Source organism: Rousettus aegyptiacus, unplaced genomic scaffold (assembly GCF_014176215.1).
Source record: "Rousettus aegyptiacus isolate mRouAeg1 unplaced genomic scaffold, mRouAeg1.p scaffold_m13_p_1, whole genome shotgun sequence".
NCBI lineage: Eukaryota > Metazoa > Chordata > Mammalia > Chiroptera > Pteropodidae > Rousettus > Rousettus aegyptiacus.
Window position 1 is genome coordinate 146,050,675 of NW_023416284.1, and position 17,871 is coordinate 146,068,545.

The 17,871-nt window shown below is 34.5% G+C and overlaps 1 protein-coding gene and 1 long non-coding RNA gene across 4 annotated transcripts in view; one reads left to right on the plus strand and one right to left on the minus strand.

The window, feature by feature from the left end:
* The window catches only part of CDK19 (cyclin dependent kinase 19), a 115,148-nt gene that overhangs the window by 45,514 nt on the left and 51,763 nt on the right, over positions 1-17,871 (minus strand). The gene's annotated exons all lie outside the window — the stretch shown is intronic.
* The window catches only part of LOC107506318, a 67,271-nt gene that overhangs the window by 609 nt on the left and 48,791 nt on the right, over positions 1-17,871 (plus strand). The gene's annotated exons all lie outside the window — the stretch shown is intronic.

Sequence of the window (17,871 nt, forward strand, 5' to 3'; positions counted from 1 at the left end):
AAGGCAGTTTCCTGCTTTTGAATATTTTAGGCTTCCAGACTCAGCAGAGTAGTGTTTAATGACCCCACTTGCCATGGCCAACCTTCTAGGACTTAGACTCCAGGCCTCACTCCAGGCACAATGACTTGTCTCCCTCTCTTTCTGACTCCTTGGTACTGACGAACCAAGAGAGTTGGCCTTTATTGAGTCTCCATCCCAAATATGTTCTCTCTGCTGCTTGCAACAGAAAGGAGGTAAAACTTCTGCATCTAAACCAAGCTCCTGAAACATCAAACAGCACAGACCTTTTGGCACCTGGACCTCCATTTATCTGAGAGAGGGGATATCGCATGCAGCAATATGTAATCAATATCTCTCAGAAATGATGTTTTCTAGAACTACAAATTGTTGATCTCTCTACAATGAATCTGCTTTAAGTCCCATGTTTAAACATGATTTTGAATGGGTAATACATTTACATGATTCAAAAATCAAAAGTAAATACAAGGATATAGACTGAAACACCTCATTCCAACTCCTGCCGCCAGTGATCTCAATCCCTCTGCCTCCTAAAAATAAATTTTATTAGCTGCTTGTTAATCGTTCCTGCATTTCTTTATGCAAATAAAAGCAAATGCAAATATATACTTTTATCTGCTCTTAATTGCACAAAAGATAGCACTTTACTATTTTTCTTTTTTACTTTATCTTGAAATCTCTCAGTATCAGTACAATATTAGTACTATATAGAAACCTTATTTATTTATTTATTTATTTTACAGCTGCATGGGATTTCTAGGTCACCTTTTTTTATTGCAGTAAATAAACATAAAATTTACCATTTTAGCCATTTTTAAGTATACAGTCCAGTAGCATTAAGTACATTAACACTGTCATGCAACAATGACCACTTTCCTTTCTCCAGAACTTCATCATCTCAGAATGAAACTCTGTACCTCAAACATCTCCCCATTTCCAGCTGCTGGTAACCACTATTCTACTTTCTGCCTCTATAAATTTGACTATTACAGGTAACTGATATAAGTGGAATCATACAATTTTTGTCTTCTTATGTCTGGCTTCTTTCACATAACATGTCTTCAAGGTTCATTCATGCTATAGCATGTGTCGGAATTTCCTCCTTTTTTAAGGCAAAATAATATTCCATTGATGTACATACTACATTTGCTTATCCATTCATCCCTTCCATAATCCCATGGACACCGGGGTTGATTCTGCCTTTTGGCTATTATGAATAATACTGCCTCAAACACTGATGTACAAATATCTATTTGAGTTCTTGCTGTCAATTCCTTTATACACCCAGAAGTGGAACTGTTAGTTCCTATGGTAATTCTATGTTTAATTTTTTGAGAAAATGCCATATAGATTACCTTTTAATATAACACACAAGAGAAGAGTGTAAAATTTGCAACTGCATGCATTTTGTAAAAATTTTTCCCTAATCCCCAAATGTGCATTTGCTAGAACAGCAATATGCACTTTCCATTATTGCATACCTTTATAACTTTTCTAGCCTAAGGGTCTCTAAGTATCAATGTAAGGAAGATGAGGACCAATGTCTATTTTGTTCCTTCTTCTAATTCATCTTACATGCTACAGCCAGAGTGGTGTTTCAAAAACACAAAACTGATCATGGTCCCTAGGGTTCCCTTGTTATCTGACTGAGGAAGTAAAGCAAGAGATAAGGTAAAAGCCAAATAATGAGGAGCCTTGTAAGTAAGCCATGCAGAAGTGTTGCCAGCAAGGTTCCCTAATATCACTAGAAACGTGTTCATTTTATAACTATATCACAGTCGTAATTTTACCTCGTTTGAAAATTATTATTTAAGTACTCATGTTGCGGAAATATCTCACTTGCACTAACATAAAGCTGCTATAGCCTTTATCTTAATGAGTGTGAACGTTCTACTTTTATGCAAAAGAAATATTAATAAGTTTGATTACTACTTCAGATCCCTTCTGGGTGCTCGGTAATATATAATACATATACCACATTATTTTTCTAAAATTTTAAAAAATGTTGAATCCAAAACATGTCGGTAGGCTTCGTTTAAAGAATTGTGGACCTAGGTATTATTTATTGTATTTTGTTTAAGTTTGATGAAGGAAAAGTTTTAAAGTGGTACTTAGTACATAGTAAGCACTCAATAAACATTTGTCAAAAGAATTAAATCTACTAAACATACCTGGTTCTTACAAAAATAAATCAGTAAATAGCTTGGAATATTATAAAACTTTGCTATCCTTTCAAAAAGTGTTCTGAATATTTTTGCTTTTAATAAATTAGACAATGTCTAGTTATTTAAGGATACTAACTTTCCACAAGCTATATTTACTTTAGGTTTAAAAATGAAGTTTTCTCAACTGGTACTCACTCTGCTAGAAGTATAAGATTGCTGGCTTGATGTAAAGAGCAGAAACATAGCTCTTAATAGTGCAGGATGAACTATTTATTTAACCTGGTGTAGAATTCGAGAAGCAAAAGGGTACTATGAGGGTGTTTCCTGAAAGGGTTGTAAATCCAATAAATGCAATAAAATCCTAAAGAAAATGATACATAAGTAAAGGGGTTAAAGGGGAACACACCTGAGGAACTAAAGCAGAGATTAAACCAATCACTGGTACATTTGAGACTGATATTCTAATAAAATGCTAGGCCCTAACAAATGCCACACAAAAGTATATTCTTTACCCTATTTACTAAAACAAACAAATGGAAAGGTACATTTCTTTACCACTATTTACTAAAGAAACAAATAAAAACAGTAAACAATGTAAATGTCCAATAATAAGTAATTATTGGTATATCCACATATTGTAGCCTCGAATATATATATGCCAAGTTTTTAAATATATGAGAAAAGACAAGCTATAAATCTGTGATGTAATAGTAAAAGGCTACAAAATATAAATGTTTATAAAACAGAAAACATACCAAAACATTCATATAGTTATCTCTGTGTGGTGGAATTATGCATGAATTATGTAGAAAATTTACCAATTTTCTACAATGAGTATTACTCTTATAATTTATATACTCACACACACCAAAAAACGGTCCTTTCTCTACAGAAATCCACCTGCTAAGATAAGATACTATTGCACTATCACAGCTCCTTAGGCAGTTGATATGAGACACAAAGAAAGGAGATGGTCATGCTGGGTCTGTCCTTGATTTTACCAATGGACTTTAATCTCTTGTCACACAAACATTTGTTCAACATGACATCATGCAACTACAAATATGTTTTAATCACATCCAAACAGGAGTTAAGCATAGTATGATTTTCTTTTGAAAACCCCACACCGAATGATAACATTTCCTGTGCCAGATACTGAATACTAATATGATCCCAAAGAAGCCTAAGGAAGAATGTGCAATAGAGATGTCAAGATTTTACTTAATCCCCCTTCAAGGGCATAAAGTGTTTATAAAGTATCTACTTACTGCTGTCCTAAACATATAACAATCTAAAGTTACAATCTTTAATTTTTTTCTCTAAAGTATTATTTAGGATCCTGACTCAATTTGGGAAGTCTTGTGTAGATTAACAAATACAGAATGCATCTGTATTTTTATCCACACATGTGTCTTCCCCTTTTCTCTCCACTTTCTGTTCTCTAAGTCTCTGGTGCCTCCACGGGTTCCAGATTCCTTTTTCAGGTTATCTGAATGAAAAGGATACTTTTATACTTTAATAACTCACGTATCTCAAAGTAAATCCAATTTCTATTTTTATTTGATCTGTTATAAGTAATTGTATGATCCACTTGACCACTGAACTTCATGAGAATGGCTTTATTTGAGAAAGCACTAAGTGTATCATTTTTCTAAAATGTATGACCATCCTCTCCACTCCCCAAAAAAGGAAGATAAACAAAGCAGTGTATTTTATGGCAAACAGAAGCTTCACCTAACTCCGAAATGCCCCAGTATTCCTAAACTGAAATTTAAGAATTAGCATTTTGAAACCTGACACTTTCACACCTGTGACAAGCTTTTTGGAAGCTAGCCTAGAAGTATTATAACCTTCCAGCAGGTGGCACTCATACCTTAAAAAGGGGTCTATAAACCGATAACCCAAGGTGGCCCTAAAAATTCTGCTTTTACTTTAATGACACTGCTTAGGTACTGGCCTTAAGTTTCAGGCAGGTCTGTGTTCCCCATTGCCACTAAGTAGAAGTAGCAGGTTACAGAATTCAGAGACCTGAATTTGAGTCCTGGCTTAAGAGCTGTATGAATTATAGCACGTTGCTCAACCCTTTTATGGCCTCATGGAATAATAAAAATATCTACTGCCAAACAAAACATACACACAGTTTCTGTAAGGATTAAGAGAATGTAAGTACATTAACTATATAATGCAATGCTTAGAGCATATTAAGTACCTGACAAATTATAATTATTACTCTTATAACCATCATCATATGCAAGAATGCTATGAGAACTATACGGCATGATATATGTAGAATGTCTGGCATACTGTAAATTCTCAATAAACAACAGCTGTTATTGTTGTACTTAGATGAAAAAGGCTAACCACTCCAAGCAGTCAGAGATACTTGCTACAAAGACATGCTGTGATGGGGAATACCATAGCATTTCTTCACCAAAGTGCTTAAAACACTCCTTCAGTACAGTCTATAATAATACTATGGCTATATCAAACTTATTTTCTTTTCCATTTTGCATCAATCTGGTTTCCTTTTCTCTCTGACTTCAAATACTATATATACTTGGGCTAGGAGAGAGATTTGAAACCAAATAAGGTCTGAAATAAATAAGTTTAATTACCCTATGATAGCATATATGTTTTTTTAAGTATGAGTACTTAATCTTTTATGTAACATATTCCATATGAGAAAACTAGATATACTTTTTATAAATCAATGGAACTCTGAATATACGAAGTTTAAATATGAAAAATGAAAGATGTGAATCAAAATAAAGAGTTTACAAAGTTAAATCTAAATCACCTGAAATTCTCAGGGGCCTTTCTCTGATTCTTTGAGGGGTAATCAGAAAATCTTTTCTTGTTTCAATGCTTCTTGCTGAAAACCTTCCCTACCTTCACAAGTATTGAAACTAAATTTGTCTTTAGTGCCTTGGAGTTTCAATAAATAAACTCTTAATAAGTGTTTATGTCCTTCTCATTTACCTTTTTTTCTCCTTGAAGTAAAATGAAGGGGGGGGGGGCATTTAAATCCTTATTTAGATCCTGGCTTTAAAAAAAAAAAAAGGACTGTCTTATTTTCCAGAATTCTGTCTCTAGTTTTCTTTTCCTTCTCTATTTTGCAGTCTCTCTTGACATCTTACCCATGTGTCTAAGTTTAGCTACTATTTCTATGGAGAATCCCAAATCCCAATCTCTAGCCTTAATCTCTATCTTAAACCCTGACATCAATTTCTAACTATGCATATATATGTCCACATGGAAATCCCACTGTCCCTCAGAATTCATAGATCTAAAACTGATCATCACTTGCCCACTTCTATGTCAGTGTGTCCACTATTCCTGCAACTACATCAGTATTTCCCAATCACCAACAAAAGCTCAAAACCTTATAATCAATCAGTATTCAGTCACTAAACATGTGCTACATGCTCTGCCTTTTAAAATACCATTCATGAATTCTCACCTTGATCATTAAAATAAACCCTTAACTAGTAGTTACACATATGCTCTTCTCTCTGCCTGGAAAGAGGTTCTTTATTCTCTTTTCCTAATTAATGCTTACTTGCTTTTTAGAAAGGACTTTAAAAAGGTCAATTTATCACAGCTTCTAGGGAGCCTTCCCTGAAACTCCTAGTTAGAAGTGGGTGTATCTCTTGTGTTTCCATCCATACTGTAGTTCTCTTAACCACTAATAAATAAAATTGCAATATAGTCTAATTATCTATCTTCCCTAACAGGTTTTAGAGTGCTAGAACTATGTCTTCCATCTCCACATTTCCATTGTCTTATACAAGCCAGACCACATGGTGTGTGTTCAACAAATGCTGACTGAATTAATGAGTGATAATCTATCTCCTATCTCTTCTAATTCATACTATATTGACATCAGAATATCTTCCTAAAATAGAAAGTCTGATAAAATAGCTCTCCCATTCCAAAATCTTAAATGACTTTGAGGTTAAAATCCCTACACAGAACATTCAGAACCATCCACCCAAAGGCTAAATCCATTTTTCCTGCAATTTTTTTTCAGGGTGGTTGGGCCGCACAGCAAGAGGTGTGTGGCAGGCAAGTGATTGAAGCTTCATTTGCAGCTGCTCCCCAGAGCTAGCATCACCACCTTAGCTCCACCTCAGATCATTAGGAATTAGATTCTCATAGGAGCACTGGTCCCTAGTGCCAAAAAAGTTCGGACCACTGCTATCTGACAGGATAATAAGGGCCAATGATGCAGGATAGTACAAGCAACTGAATAGATAGTGGTATAATTTAGAGACAAGGAAAAGCATTACAGCTTTGAGGTGGGGAGCAATGCTGGTTTTAACAGACACAATGAATTTGAGATGTCCGAGGGGCTACTGATGGTGGTCTTGGATATGTGGATCTGGAACTCAGAAGAGAGAGATCAACTGAAGGCAAAAAACTGAGGAGTCACAAGTACAGAGATGAGATTGCCCAGGAAGTGTTTTCATGAAATGCTGAGAAAGACAATTAGGAGAGAGCTCTTTTGGGAAATAAAAACATTTTAAGGGTCTGAAAAAGAGACATTTAAGAGAAAAGAAATCATGCAAAGACTCAGAATGCGTGCTAAGAAGAAGACTCCTTCTCCCTAGAGAGGATATTTTGTTATAAACAACAACAAGGCTTTCCTTCCTCAGAAAGAAGAACGGGTAATGATTTCAAATGATGACAGAACTGTCTATTGGATTTGTCAACCTCATTGGAAGCTTAGAAAAAAAGTTTTCTCCAATGAAATTATAAATTCCATAAGTACAAGTATCACATCTGTCTTGCTCACTGGTATTTACTGTGCAGAGAATAAGGTCAGTCATGTGGTGGTCACTCAATAAATACTTTTTGAATTAAACTGAAAGTGGAAATCGAAGCCAGATTGCAACAAAAAGCTAGGCTGCCCTTAACAGTTAATGGTGAGGAGAAGCCACCTGGCTATGAATGGAAGGGCACCAAAGGCTCAGAAAGGTAGTTTCACATCATTTTGCTTTGTACAGACAAATATTTTTTAAATATAATGAGAGAAAAATCTATGGGGAAGGACAAGAAAGTAAACATCAGCTCAGACTTCACATATGACCATTTCCAGATTGTTTTCTAACTTTAGCCCAAAGAATTATGTAATTGGTTGAAGACTTGAAATTTAAAAAAAAAAAAAAAAAAAATCAAGCAACATCAGGTCATGATACAGAACAGAATGGTCTCCTTATAAGTGAGGATGGCAAAATCACCTACTAAACCATTATATCTTTTCTTCGGCTTCCTCCCTTTACTTCTAACTCATATTCTTTAAAGATGCTCCTAGAGCAGAGGCAACTTGCGGGAGTCAGAGGTTGGTAAAGATGGGGTGGGAAGGAAGGGCCACAACTAAGAGAATTGGGAAGGAAGAAGAAGGAATTTAAAGATCCTTCAGGAAGGGTGTTCTTAAATTGAGAACTAACAACATAGCTTCAGTAATCAATATAGTGATATGGTAAGATGCGCATCATTTTTTAAAAAAAGAGAAACCATAATCTCACAGAAACTTCCATGGTTCAGAACCCCTTGATTCTAAATTTGTGTTATCTACTATATGTGAGCTCTTTATTAAATATGTGATCAAACAAAATAATGGTACCATCAGCAGTTTGTTATCCTAAAAATTTTTTGAAGGTATCAACACTGAAGCTCCTTGATGTGATTCTCCAGCTTTCTCCCTGGCTGGCCTCTTGCTCGCATCCTATCTCGAGCCACACCAAACCACCTCTAGGCTGCCCAGTGACCATACAGTCTCAAAATACAGCTGCTTCACTGTCAGAAAGGCCTTTATTCCAAAGTGCAAATACTCAGACACTTAACTTCAAGATTCAGCCTGAGCATCCTGTCCTTTGTGAAGCCTTTTCCTGATAAAGGAAGGGGGAAAGGGAGCCTACCTACCACCCAGCTTCTCTCAAAATACATGATTCTAAGGAAAGTGAAATATAAAAGATTGTTGCAAAAATCTTGGAAATACAAAATTCAAGACTATCCACTAAAGCAATACCCTAACTCGATGTCTACAGCTTTGCCAACAATCCACACGACCACAGAGCTACTAAATTTGAACCCTAAAAATAATCACAAAACAGAACTGTTTCCAAATAGAAATAAATGTACTGTTTTTGCCCACATTACGAAGGATATAAGTTAAACCACAGCTCAGTGTATACTACGTTGTCTTCCCAAATGTAAAGGTGATTAAAACTACATGCAGGAATGTATGTGTCATCATTATACTATTGTATTTCCACTGGCCTTAATTTCACAGATTTTCTATAACTACAAAAATGGTGTGCAGTTCTAAAAAGAGAGATAAAATCTATATTAGAAGTCATAAATCTTTCATCCACTTATCATGAGTCATTCTTCCTTAACTGGTATACCTTATGTTAAAGACTTAGGCACACAGAGAGTTTAAAACATTTTAAAATTATACAAGTAATATATGCTCAGTGCAAGACCTGAATCAGAAAACACTGAAAAACACAAAGAGTACACATCACCCGTAATTCTACCAACCAAAGACAACTTAATATTTTACACACACACACACACACACACACACACACACACATACACAACCTAAACTTTCTCCTATGTACATAAACCTATGGTAACAATAACAATCAATCATGATGATGAAAAAGCTGCCATTTAATATGATCTTATCACAGGATAATTCAGACACCATGTTAATGTTAAGCAATTCAGTCACATTATTTCATTTAGTCTTCAAAACAACCCAGTGAGATAGGTACTATTTTTAATCTCTCTGTTACAGTGGAAACACTGGGGAAGCTGAGAGGTTAAGTATCTTCCACAAAGTCATACAGCTAATGAAGGACAGAACAAGGATAAACCTTTAGATGCCTGAATTCCAGATCCTATATATGTATACATGAGTGTAAAAACGCAGACACAATATTTTCAGATATTTACACGAAAATATGGGAACACTAATAATGTGGTTTTGTAACCAGCCTTTTTTCACTTAACATATCAGAAACAACTTGTCTGTCTACACCAGTAGTTTTAATGGCTTCATACTATTAAACTGTCTGACTATGAAACAGACTGCTTTAAGCAGTACATTTATGTTATTCCAATATTATATATATATTTTTAAATATTACAAACCATGCTGTGATGAATATCCTTTATCTGATTAACTCCTTAAGATAAAAATAACCAAAAGAGGAAAGACTTTTTTTAAGGCTTTTGGTACTTATTCCATTCCCAGCCATGTTTCAAGCGCTTGAACGCCCTGTGACAGCAGACTACCATATTGGACACCACAGATGTTTCCATAATTACAGAGAGTCCTATTGGACAGCACTGGTCTAGACTGTCACAGATCATGCAGATCATTGTTGAATTATTGGACAGGGCTTCCTTTTCCAACAATCATTGTTGGAAAAGGAAGCCTTCCATATCCACTTACTCCTGAGGACCACCCTCCTCCACAGTGATTTCTGCTCTGACCTTATAGCTGCAGCACACAAGATATGCAATGGAAAGGCAACTCCCTCCTCCTACAGCTCCACCTAAGCCAGGAGGAGATAGAGATTTTCTCTACGGACATCACTGTTCTCATTCTTGACTCTTGCCTAGCTCCCAGCCTGAAAACGTTTATCAGTTACAGATGGATGGGTAGGCTTTCTGACTAACCTCCTTAGCAAATTTTCTTTGAACAAACTGGCAGGCTGATGTGTACCCTTCACTCTGCTCTTACCTTTACTGTTTCCTACCAAAGCTCTTCAATATGATGACATTGAGAATGGGACCCTTCTTTAAGTTTCCAAGGGTGATATAACTTTTTCTGCATTCTACCATTAGGTTGTTTCAACAGAAAATTGGTAAGAGGGTGAAAAGTAAATCACCACCTTGGACTCAGAAGCTAAAGCTTTTAAAGTTTATAGATATTAAAAGTTTTAAATAACAACTTGATATCTCAACTGGCTTTCTTTTTACTTTCCACTTAAGAGTAAGAAGGAAACCTAGAAAAGGTCTGCTTTAGTCATGTCAGAATATAATAAGAAACAGCAGATTGTCAAAATTTATCATGCAAGCAACAACTAGACTTTACATAGGATCCTTATTCATGAAAATGCAATTTCTTTAAGGCAGAAAGGAAATAAATATTTTCCAATTTTCTATATAAGAAAATAAATGTCAGCCCACATGTCATACAGAATGAAAGAGCAAAGGCTAAAAAACAGAAATTCACAAACCTAACTCTAATTTACTATCACGCTAGAGAGCCCATTTTAAGAAGTTGTATTATTCTTGAAACTTTTACACACCATCAAAATCTCTATACAAAAGTAGAATGACCAAAAAAAAAAAAATGTTAAGCTTCTTATAAGCATATCATCTATTTGCTAGTGATATACATCTGTATATGATTGTTACTATTTTTCCAGACAAATAGGATTTTGACTTTAGAAATTCATCATCACAAAAAACATTACAGTATCAATTCTAATTTCATTTTATAACTCTAATTCAGTCAATAAAATATGTGCAGAGTTGAAAATATTATGATATACAACTAGGAGATAACGTGTAACAATGCAAAGTACTAGACAGTATTTTAAAAGAATGCTCGATTTAGAAAAATAAAAAAATAACAGAAAAACATTAATTTCTAAACAAATAAACAAATTTAGTCTTAAAGCCAACTCAAACAAAAACAGTTTAGTTCAATAAGGCTTCACTTCATGCTTTGTCTGAGTGCCAAGACTGTCTTGTGAGAGATCTGTTCTGGCTCTTCAGCAACTCATCTGGGAGTCATCTTTATCTCATCTGGGAGAAGCTCTGAAACCACCATGTTCTATCACTGCCAGACCTGGCTGACTTATCTATAGGATCAGGAGTCAACCTCACTGAAATAACTCCAAACAGAACCATCGGTCAGTTATCAGTCAAAAGATAGAGAAGCTCTGAATGGAAAATGTTTCCCACACCATCTACACTATTTTACATTCCCACCAGCAAATTCTCCAATTTTCCACATCCTCGTCAATGGCTATTATTTTCCTTTTATTATTATTATTGCCATTCTAGTGGATGTGAAGTTTTATCTAATTGTGGCTTTGGTTTCCTTAGTAACTAATGATATTGAGCATCTATTTGTATGCTTAATAGCCATCTGAATATCTCCTTGGGAAAAAAATGTCTATTTGAGTGTTTTGTCCATTTTTAAATTGGGTTGCCTTTTTTGTGAATATTCATTTTTAAACCCATTAAGCAACCGTCTTTTCTTCAATTCTTCGGGTCTATAGACTGAGTTTGTCGATATTTAGTAGGATATTTCCTATTCTCCTTTAATATTTAATATTTGCTTCATTGTCCTCTAAGTTTACCATCTTATAATGCCTTCTGAGACAGTGAGGGCCAGTTCACAATATCTAGCATATCTAATAGCAGGTTACTCAGTAAGTAAAAAAGTCAGCATTATGTTAGTAGGTTAACAGGTCAAAATTAACTTGATCGTTTAAACTCAGCCAACATTTTCTATGTATAAGGTACTGCGTAGGCTTTAAGTACTTACTTACTTACTTAATTAATTAAAAGTCTAATGAGTCTTTACTCCCCTCACAATGGTGCTACCATTTACTTCGTATATTCTGTACGTTGGCAAAAACTTTATTTAAATGATCACTAAATCTCTGAACCTTGAAACATCAGTTTGCTTTTTACAGCATTTTTATACGATGAAGTAATAGATCAAAAAACATCTCTCTTTTATAAGAATAATTTAAAGTATTCTTGGATTGTAAACATTTTTATTTTATCATCCTAAAATAGCTGGCACTATTAAATGACATTCTTCATGAACAAAAGCATATTATATTTATTAAGAAAGCATATATTGTCTCTATGGAAGGAAGTGTAACAATGCTGATTGTGTTTTAAATCCATGGGGACCATTCAAAGGAATTACATAAATACTACTGTAACTTCTCTTCTAAGCTTGGGGCTGGCAGGTTATTAAAAAAAAAAAAGTAATTAATCTACAGATGTAAAACATTTCCTTAATTCTACATCTAGCACTTAACTTTTAAGAACTTTTTTTAAAATAAAGGATGCTTGAGTTTAGGAAATCAGAAATATACCAACATATATATCATTTTTACAGTATTTAACATCATATTATACCTTAGAATTAAAAAGCACTCTCGTTAAAAAAAAAAAAAAAGCCATAAAGCTCATACTTTATCTATTTATAAAAAGTAACAATCGCTGGACCATCTGTGGGTTCAAACATTTTAACAAACTTTAATTTGAAACTCATGACAAAGAAGAATATCTGATGAATGACATGGGAACACATGTACTGTATGATCCCAGGTGATATGGGTACTGAGGATTCAGGAACTACATTCTGAGAACCAATACCTTAGACCATGGCAAAGAGTCTTTCTATAGAAAGATTAAAGTATTACCTAATCTTTCTAGAACAGTTAATCAGACATAATCTGGACATGCCTAAAATGGTCGCAAGCTTTGACAAATAATACTCTTCCAGTTAAACAGGAAACGGGAGCTCAAGTGTGTCACTCTTCAAGGACTATGTATATATCGAAAGAGCACTTTAAATTCTTTGGTGGAATAAAGCAGACAATCAATCAGTCAATAAAAATGTAGAGCTCTGGACATACTACACACTTCAACTAACATTTATAATAGCACCCAGGAAATCTCCTGAGATGGAGAAATAAATCTCCTTGTTTCGGAAGTCTTTGATTCCATTAAAAAATAACTCTTGTTTTCAAGACACTTTCACTTTTTCTCCTCCTGTTCAATGGTGAATCTGAAAAGACAAAAGGAAGATCCCCAGGTACTGGGTACAAAGAGAGGAATCGAATCAGAGTCAAAAGGAGCTGATGTGTAAAGCCCATGGGGATTTGAGACCTGGAAACAGGCCCTAGGAGATGGAGTTCTAAATTCCTACTTAAAACTAGGAGATGACGTCTTAGGTGTATATGTTTGAGGTCCTGGAAAGAAAGGCCTACACAGTGCCCAGAGCCTAAGAAGAGCTACAGTGAGAAGTCAGTGAAAAGAATAGAAAAACTCTATCCACTGGCCTGGCAAAGCAGTAAGGAAGCCTGCTGCATGTCCTGGGCCTTGTGTTGTGCTATATGTGGAATATATCAAACGCAAAGAGAAAACCTTAAAATCAAACAGAAAGGAAACCCTCCCAACTTAAAAAGGATGCTTAGATTAGAAAGGATATTAAATTTAAAAGAATTAAAATTAATTCCACAAAAACCAACTTCAATTAGAAGGGTACTGCTGTTTCTCTTGAATAAAGAGCTAGAATAGTAAACAGAACGTTTTTTAACATGCCAATGACTTTAATGATCCAAAGGACAAGTGTTCTGCAAACTCCAATTCACAAAGTTATGTAGCAGCAAATGGAATCAGAATTCCCCAGTGTGTTGAGACCTGTTCTTTCGAGAATCAATGAACTTCCCTGCAATAGAAAACAACCTTATATTCTTCCACTCTCATTTCTCAAGAGAAACTCTTGACAAAGCAGTGATTCAAGGGATAGTGTGACTTTTAAGACGTTAGACAAGACTTCTTTCATGATCTTTGGCACAGTCTTCGATGCTAATGTAAAAGCAATAATTCAAAGTGACCTATGGAGCGTCTTCCTTCACCAAAGCAGCAAAACCAGATGTCTTACCAGATACTCCAACAGTTTTAATGGCAAGCTATTTTTCACTGTTTAACTCTCAATGGTCTTTCAAATTTCGAAAATGGGTTCACAAAACAAGAATTCTTGATGGCATCAGCATATTCTTAAAGGATAAAAAATAGAAAAGAAACTAGCTTCACTAAGAAACATCAGAATGTCATTCGGTTATATGCTAAAAGAAAATAGCCTAACTTCTAATTCCTTTAAAACCTTGATTTGAGAGACTACAAGGGGAAAAAAGTCAATAATTCTAAAAGAAGAATATCATCTGAAAGAGGCTTTCATTGTTCTGCTCCTGGTCACAAACCATCCAGATTTCTGAGAACTTCACTGAGGCCTCTGCAATCATATCATTACTTTTGCTTATGCGATTTTGTAGGATAAAGCTTTGGCATTGGGATAAATCCAAGTTTAGGAAAGGTTACAGCCTTTTCAAATTAAGCTACCTTCTTGTCAAAACAGTTCACACTATCCAATATGTTTTCTGGCTGGGCAGACATAGAGGCTTCTTTAGCTCTGTTGGCTTCTGGCTTCCATTAGCAAGAGCCTTGCCAGCCAAGAAAAAGGATGACTTTGTATCTCTGCACACTCAATCTCTAGAGTAAGATCAAAGGATACAACCAGTTTTGTCCTATTTTTTCTTTTCTCTTTTTTTTCTTTTCTTGTCTCTTTTATTGTACTTTTAAAATATTTTTCCATTTAAACTAGACCACATAAATGCAGATGGCATGGTAAATTTTCCTTGATTCTTATCACTGGGAAACTGATGAATCTCCACATGTAGCAACAAGAAAAACTGTACATAATATAGCCAGATACACTAATGATCCATGACACTCGATACTTGCTTAAAGTAAGGAAAGGGGGGGGGGGGAGAAAGAAAAAAAAAGTAAGTAATTTTGACTGTCGGGGAAAAAAACGGTTTTGAAAAGATAATTTCCAAAGTAATAAAAACTTGTATTTTTTAAAACCTTTTCTTTTTTAATGTTTTTAACCTTCAGTTTACAGACTCTTAAAGTCCTAAACTCCAATCATGGATACAGGTAATGAATTCCTTACTTTTTAATCTCTAAAGTCATTATAAAATATGAATTTGCAATGAAAAATACTGGCAAGTATTGGAAGTGGCTATTGGGAGTCATGGCCACAGACACATATGCTAGCTAAAGTAATTATATAAATTGTGAGTCTCCCCCTTCTGAGTATTAGAAGAATATTCTCTTCCAATTATTGAGAATGATTAACAAAGTCCAATAATACCTAATATGTTTTTTATAAGTAGTCTTTAATTGATATTAACTATCTATTGCAAAAGCTAGGCGACTAGGAAACATAAAACCTTCTAAACTAGTTTTAAAAGGGAATAATCAAAAACTAGCCACTATAAATGCAACGAAGTACATGAAATCTTACTAAAGTACAATCACTGATGCAAGGCAGAAACTTGTTCTGAAATAACCTCTCAAGCACTATTAATCATAAGATTCCTTTTATCTATTCCAGTGTGTGGAAAGAAAAAGAGATTTAAAAAAAAAACACAGAACAAGCGCAGAACCTGGTGAGGGGGGAAGAAGCATAACTGACCACTGCCTGCTGATCCTCAGGGACCCCAATGTTGGGCTGCCCACCACCCTTTCCTTCAAAATTTTAGAGTCTGGTTCATAACCTAGCTGGAATCATTTTGCAGCAGAGAAGCGATACAACCATACCTATAGTTTAAGAAGATTAATCCAACAGCTATGTTTAGGGCAGACTGACAGAGAGGTAAGGAGAACAGAACACTATGACTAAAGTTTAGGTACAAAGAAATAATAAGGGCTTAGATGAAGGCAATAAAAGTAGAACTGGAAAAGCAAGATGAAAAACTTTTTGAAAGAATAATTAAGAAGATTTAGTAATCAAATTGGGTAAATCTTGATCTATTACAAAAAAGACCCCTTCTAAATAGAAAGATTAATTTTTGGTTTCTGTGCTTAAATTAAATAGGACAAACTATAGCGCAACATCAGCAAGTATTATTATACAGACATCTAGCTGGAAAATGAAATACACGAAATCACTCAAAATTCTAAATTACACAGATATAGGTAAGTTATCATCCAGCGAAATCTTTCAAAATGGTACTATGAATATAGGGATGAATAGAGTCAAGTGAGCAAATGCAAAGTGTATTCACAAAAGCATCCAGCTGATATCCACTAGGTAAGTTCCATTAAGACAGAATTATTGTGTTTTTTTTTTCACTATGACATATATCTCCAGCATCTAGAACTTATTGAATGAACTAGTAACTAAAATACATTAACTACAACCTCCATAAAATATAATCTATGGTAGCTTCAAAGGATTTCCTATGGCTCTGTAGCTTTCAATAATTCCAGCAAAAAAAAAAAAAAAGGAAAGAAAAGAGAATGACAGTCAAACTAAAACATATGGATAAGGTCATGCTTTTGGTATTTTGAAAAAGCCAAAAAGTCTGAGTTTTAAGAAAACAAATTAAACCAAGCTTAGAGGGCAAAAACTAAAGTAAATAGAAGGGGAAAATATGGGATCAATAATTTTAGTTATAACTACAGTATCTTTCCTAAACTACTCTAGAAAAAACAATGACTTAAATGCTGAGATGAAATTAGGTATCACTAAAGCTCAATAGTAAGAAGCAGTTTAAAATCAATAATATAATTTATACAATTTAAATGTAAAAAGATTTCAACTATCTTGACATTGATTTTACAAAACTGGTAGATCCCCCTGATGCCCAGATCCTGAACAAAATCTACCATGCAGCCTAAAAGGTTGGAAAATCATTAAAAGGGTATCATAAGGTCTCAAAACTATCCTATAAACTTCTGGGTACAGGTATGATATTTAAATAGAACTCAGAAATTATGTAACTGAAATTTGGCAGGATTGAAGATTTTTATTTAAGCTGTTCAGGTCTAATTATGAGGGGGAAATGTTATTTAATACAAATTCAAAAATGAACTTTTACATAAGCAAAAAACTCACTGGGAAGCTCACTTTACATCAATATGTAAAATCCTTGTTCTATACAGTCTTCTTAAAAATGCTTGTTAAAACATAAACAGTGATATTCTGTTAGCTTGATTTTATAAATAAATTCTTTCAGAAAACATTTCTCTTTCACAAACCAACTTGTAAAAGATGCAGTGCTTGCCATAAGAAATTGGTAGGGTGCTACTCTGGGAACAATATTTTAACATCATTTTAAGATACCAATAGCTTCAAAATCAATGAAGTAAAGAAAAACTAAAGAAAAAAGAGAGGGAAAGAAGATAATCCTAGTATTTCATGATATAACCATTGTAATCGTGCCATAACAGAGTATCATTTACTTTTTTTCTTTCTATACTTGGGAGGGAAAGTATTAGGAGATACTTTGGGAGGTTTTAATAGGGTATTAGCAAAGGCAAATTAATACCAGCTGTTTTGAGTAGGAATAAACAGATGTAATCAGGTCCTCTGAGATAAAGAAAAGGACTCCAGTGTGTGGTAAAACTACTAAAGGACCATCCACATTCCTAATCCTGGAAAACTCTTAGAATCAAAATTTAAGTGTTCTCTTAACTCAGGCCTGGAGAAAATGAAGCAGAGGGGAACTGATTAAGTAATAACTGGTAACAGGTAAGGCCTGAAATACTATAGATATCTAACTAGATTTTTCCCCCCTTAAATCTTTTCTCTTAACTGAGTAATTTAGAAAAATATTTTAAAGTTGTGGCTTAAGTTTATTTTATCTGTGTTAAAAAAAAAAAAAAAACTTTTTGTTTATTGCAAACACAACATAATTGAGTGGGAAGCTCAGTAAACACAAAATGAACCTTGCCTACTACTGAGAACCAGGCTCTTGAGACACCCGACTCAGTCAAAGACTTAGGAGGAAACAAATCCACTGATTGTGGTCCCTTTGATACAGAGCAAAGAATATTTACA